The sequence below is a fragment of the Loa loa genome (genome assembly GCF_000183805.2).
Source record: "Loa loa unplaced genomic scaffold supercont3.348, whole genome shotgun sequence".
Lineage (NCBI taxonomy): Eukaryota > Metazoa > Nematoda > Chromadorea > Rhabditida > Onchocercidae > Loa > Loa loa.
This window is the reverse complement of record NW_018108528.1, coordinates 27,793-33,976: the sequence shown is the minus strand read 5'-3', so window position 1 is coordinate 33,976 and position 6,184 is coordinate 27,793.

Genomic DNA, 6,184 nt, shown 5'->3' with positions numbered 1-6,184 from the left:
GCTTATTTTCAGTTATTTACGAATTAGTCACGTAAATCATAATTAATTTACCAACAATTATCTGACTTAAAGGAAGAATGAACACACAGCCGCACGCCCTGTAGAAACACAACCTGAATAACAATACAACCGATTTAATTATTTTATATTAACTTCTAAAGCGAGAATGGGAATGGATCAATTTTTTCATTATCCATTCTTTCTGTTACTTTATAAGAAGTAACTAATTTCCAAATAAACGCTTCACTTCACCTCTTCGTAAAACAAAGATTTAATGAGGAATGTGAATGAAACTGTAAGTAGTCAATGGTCAATTGAATAATTTCTTCATGATTTTTTTCCATAAGAATCCTCGGAAAAATAAACAAAAACGTGGATGATAAGCGACGATTAAATCATTTATTGCTCATGAATGGATGACATTCAAAGACAGTTGTTGGGATTTTTTGTCTCAAATTGCGTGCATTTCTGCAAAAAACGTGACTTCCCATGATTTGAGTGTCTTGGCGCGAAATCGCTTGCTTGAATTTGTACCCAATCGGTAGTTACAAGCGCAAGCCTACAATACATCTCTTCTAGTGTGGATGGACGGAAACAATAGCTCTGCTGAACGGTTTGCTCGTGTTTTACCGAGGCTTTATTTTTTTTTTGGTCAGAATTTCCGTTTCCTGTATTACTGCCGTCTATACATACCTAAGGATCCATGAAATTGAGCTTCCGGAAACAGAGTATCCGGAGATAAGCTAACCACTATTAGGTTTCAAGCCATTTCTTTCGTCCTCTCAACTGTTTTCTGCTAAAGTTTCTGAAGAATTTTTTGTAAAAATCTGTAGTCTTATGGCAATTTCAAATTACATAATTCAATTTGTTTCATGATTTGTTCCAGTTATATGGAACTATAAAATTTAATGGTTATAATAAAATCGGAGTTCAAGTGCGATTTTGAATTAGTACTACTACCAGTGTGTAAGTGAACAGTATTAATAACTCTTCGTTATTTTCAACCTCTTAAAACTTAATGAATTTTCCTATACTTACTTTAACAACGATCCAAATAACTGAGGTGTGTAAGTATTTCTTAGTATTCCAGTCTTCGTTCTTCCACTCGAAAATGCTAGTTCATAATAAAATTCGCAAAATTTCAGCTCATTCACAGAATATATTACCATCGTTTGTGGTCAAGGAAATAATAATGACGGTCGCATTGTGAGTTAACTGTTGAACATTAATTAAATCTAATCACCATCCAACTTATTGAAAAAATTTTGGAATTTGCTGATCTCGACTACTGTATTAGATCAGTGAAAAGTCCGATTATTTAGCTGTGCATATGCATATGTGCGCGTGTGAAATCCTAGTTTTTTCTTTTTTTTTATAGGTCACTGTTTCCACGACCAAGCTATGGCGTTTTTGTGGAGGAATAAGCGCCACTGTTAATGAAACCGTTCCTGTAATATACGAAATACAAAAAAGAAAGCCACAGCCTTCTGAGTTTTTATCAGTAAATTATCACTTTGAAAGTAGTAATGCGTTAATAGTACAGCGCCAGAGAGATGTTTCGAATTGTCTTTCCTTCATCCAAGAAAGAAAAACAAAAAAAATTGTCTATTTCAACAAAACTAAAATTCAGAAAAAATGTATTGCTCTTTATATATATATTACCTTAGAAGTTTTTATTTTTGCTTATTAAAAGTGATATACACTGGAATGAAAGGTGGATTTGAAATGAGTTAGTGAACAAAGCAAAATTACCAGTCTTTCAATAATTTTTATACCATTTTCTTTTTCTTTTTTTATCGTTTTCTTTTTCCATTTCTGGCAAATAATGCAGCCTTATTCATCGAAAATACCCTTAAGGCGGGAATTCATGGATATTAATCGAAAAAATAATGCGACTCATAGTCGAGTCAGGGAACATTGCAAGGCAGCATGGTGAATTGGTAATTGTTGAATTTGAATATACTTTTTTTTCGTGTGCAAAGTATAACCATACTCTTAGATGGATTACTTTCAAACGATTTTTATCCTACACCTTTTCTACACAAATTCATTTACAGATTCGATCAAATTATGCGATGAGAGTTCAAGTTAATGTCTAATAACAAAACAATCATGTGGACGTAATACCTATTTCATCGCTGCACGCTTTTCCATCGTGATAAGAGAAACACTTGAAACACTTGGAACTAAATCGGAATCAATGACGAAGAGGTAAATTGTAAGGGAAGCATTTGCAGTTTCTGCTATTCGATGTTCCTTTCATAATCAGCAAATTTTTGTAATTATTAACTTTACCTAAAATGTTCCTTCAAGTTCTCAAAGTGCAGCGTGGCAGCAGGTATCCAACAGGTTAAATGCAGAAAACTTTTTAATGAAATTCTGAAATATTTTCGTCATCGGAGAACAATTTTCCTTTAAATCAAATAATGAAGATGTAAAGTTAGAATCCTCTTGATATCATAGTTGTCATATTGTTTTATATTGAATATTAGTAATCCTTTCTTTTGACGTAATGAAGCAATTAATATCCTTCAGATTTACCATCACTGCATTCACTTTCCATGCACTAATTGTAAACATCTATTTTATATCTGTTTGATTATATGGTTGTCTTTTCAGATCATCAGAATTGCTTGGTCATTCATATCTTTCGGTTCATGTTTTAAACATTTTTACGATTCACAGTTTCATGATCCATACCAAATACAGCGGCATTTCCACGTTAACTGACTAGTCAACTAGTCAAACTGTTAAGTTTCGACTTTAGCCTTTCCGTTTAGATTAATGACAATTTTTCATCGACAATATGTCATATTGGTGGATTTTATGAATCTAGCAGAAAATTTGATGTTTCCAAGACTTTGTCTCACTCAATCTTCGATATTTCTCGATGAAAAAGAGCTTTGATCTTCTCTGTGGCATCTTTTAATAGTGACGATTTCGAACGGAACCATATCCTGTTAAGGATAACTAGAATAATGCCTGGTTATGACAATATCAGCTATGTTGGGATTATTTAGGGCGGAAGTTTGATTCTAAACTGAAGCGATGTTTGAGAAAATGATACAAAGCAGATTGAACCAAATATTGCGTGCTATCGATATAATGAAAAGCAACCTGAAATACAAAACTTTACAGAGAACTTGGCAGAAATTCTCGAATGAAAATTATTTATTTCGAATTAGTTGGGATTAAACGACCAAAGGTTCGAACACTTTTAACTTATGTGATTCGCATAGTTTATATATATATATATATATATATATATTTCTTTTCTTTCACATTTTCTACTTTCCTATCTCCAAATTGACAACTTATGAGTGCACTTTTAAATTCCGACGGAAGCATGACAATAGAGGATAGTTAACTATTTAAATTTGAAGCTATCGTTATTGCTTTGGATACTCCTGACGAAGTTCTCATCATCTCAGCAGTAGTTGTAGGGATGGACTAACGTCCACTGGATCTATTTTGTAATTCTTGTGATCATTTTTCAGGTTTTCAACTTGGTGTATTCAATAAAGTCACAGATTGCACACTGACTGGCGAAAAATCCATGGCTATTCTTACTGTTTTTGCTACTGACTGAACGCTACCGTATGGACGCACAGACTTGGAATATTCCAATTTTAATAATTTATTATTGCATTCCAACATAAATCCATAGCTACGTACCGTTTTGAGAGTGAATTTCAATTTGGGCTGAAACGGTGTGTGAAAGGAAGCGACGTTGAAAGTTAGAATGGATGCAGTTTTTGTATAAATAGAAACTAATGAATAGTTGACATTAAACATCAGTGGCTGTACAGTAATTGCTTCCTTTAATCATTGATTAATTCATTTATTCTTCAGTCCTATGCTTTTTTTTTCACTTGTGAAATGACGTAGATAAAGTATGAAACTTGGCCTTTATAAATCGTATCACGTGAAAAATATATGTAACATGCTTTTCCTACGTTATTGGATCAGAAAGTTTGTTCGCTGTCATTTCTTATCTAATAAAATCGATTCAGGATGCTGAAGAAAAATTCAAAAATATCTTATTTACGTCACGTGGTCGTTAAATCGTAGTCTTCCTGATCAAATTTTCGTGATCAATTCGCTTAAGCCGGAATCAAAAACAGAAATATTACTATAAGCTGGTAAGTTTCGCATGAATTGTATGAAACATTAATGTCATTTAAATAACGAAGAAGCATCCAAAAATGTATACACCAGTCATCAATCACTGACAATTCCCGCTATGCTGACTTCTTCCCAACTTTTAAGTTACACCTCATGTAGCGTTACGTCGACAACAATGGTACGACGGCAGTGTCGATGCTTGTCTGAATCAAATATGTATCATCAAAGATCAATTTTTTCGTTTCGAGGTATGCGGCTTCCATGGGTCATTGATTGGGTTATATAAGTTTCCGAGGCATGTCATTACCTTCAAATCGACGGATACCCAACACATATGTATATCCACGCGCACATCATATACTCTATTCAATTATAATTTTTGTCTATTTATTCCATTAATTTCCAATTTTCATTATCATATCAATCAGTTCATCACCTCATTTATCTGGAGCTATCATCAAACACAACATTCCTAAAAACTGCCTCTTCAAAGTATGTTAGCGAAAAAAATATGCGCGTTATTTCAGAAAGTAAACTGTGCGCAATATTATTTCACTTTTCCTGATTTTGATTTTGTAGGCGGAAGAAGTTGGATGTCCTCAATTAATTAGTGAAATATTGATTTTCCGGATTTCTAGATGAATATTGATAACTGATCCGTTAGCTGTGAAAAGTTTCGGAATATCTGGCTTTGATTATATTCAACTATACCAACATCTAGTTAATTTACAATTTTAAATACATTTATAATTTTTGTTTAAAAAAAAGAAAAAAAGCAGATAATGTCGTCAGGATATTTACTAACTATAGTTTGGCAGTGCAACTAATATTGGGCACAACCATTTGGCAGTAATCAAATTTTATTATCGCCTGTTCTCATCACTCAATCATTTATAATTAGTTGTTTTAGTTGTAAATGAATTGATCGCAAATCAACTACAAAATACAATTTTCATGCAAATTTTGAATCTTTCTATCTTCCTGCAAATAATGGTTTATTCTATCTGTATCAAACTATTGACATTTCTAAAAAGAAATAAAAATTATCAAATCTACTCAATTTATTTATTTAAATATTCATCCTTTTTTTTCTTTCGTACAAAATTCGAAAATGCTATCGAATGTATTTGGATTAAATTTAATCTATTGCTATGAATCATTTCCTTCTATAATTTTGTGCCCTATTTCTAGAAAACTACATATACCTGTTTTATTTTTCGTAAAAGCATTTCTTCCAGGCAAATACAGAGAATAAATATACCAAAATGATTCAGTGTTAATATTGCTAGTTTATGGTTAAATCTTTTTCACATTTTATATTTAAGACATGTTATGGTATAATTTTCAAGATTATGAAAGTTTCCTTTTTTTAACTCTCTCCCTTCTTGACATATTTTGCCTGTCTTTACTTCTTTCTAACCATAATAACGAGTAAGCAAAGTTTCCTACAATGACAGAAAAAGATTTCTTTATTTTTAATTTTCATAAAAGTGAATGCAGAAATTTTCAAAATTATAACATATAGAGGAAATAACGATCTTTTAACTCATAATGATAAGTAAGATAATAGAAATGAGAAAGTTAATTAGGTGAATAGGCAAGGAAGTAAATAAATACACTTAATTTAATAAATAAGTCTAATTCAGTAAATGGGCACGTCTAATTGAATAAATGGGAATGTTTAATTCGGTAAATGAGTATACGATTTATTCAATAAATTGGTATGTTATTTAATTCAAGCTTCATATTGGCAAAATTTATATTCCACTGTTTACCTTTTTTTTTTTCTTTCGCCATCATATTAGTTAAAACAAATATGAAATCCATTTCAAATGTTTATGTTTATGTATATTATGTGTGTGTCAGTGTCTGTACTTGTACGTTTACAATTGTCTGTAATTATATACGAATTGGAAAAATGATGGCTGTTCAAGTATACATGATAGAAGAAAAAAGTTTTTGCGTACAGACACATACACAGACAAAGGCAGACGTACGAAAGCGCATACACACATAAATAAATTATATATATATATATATATATATATATATATATATA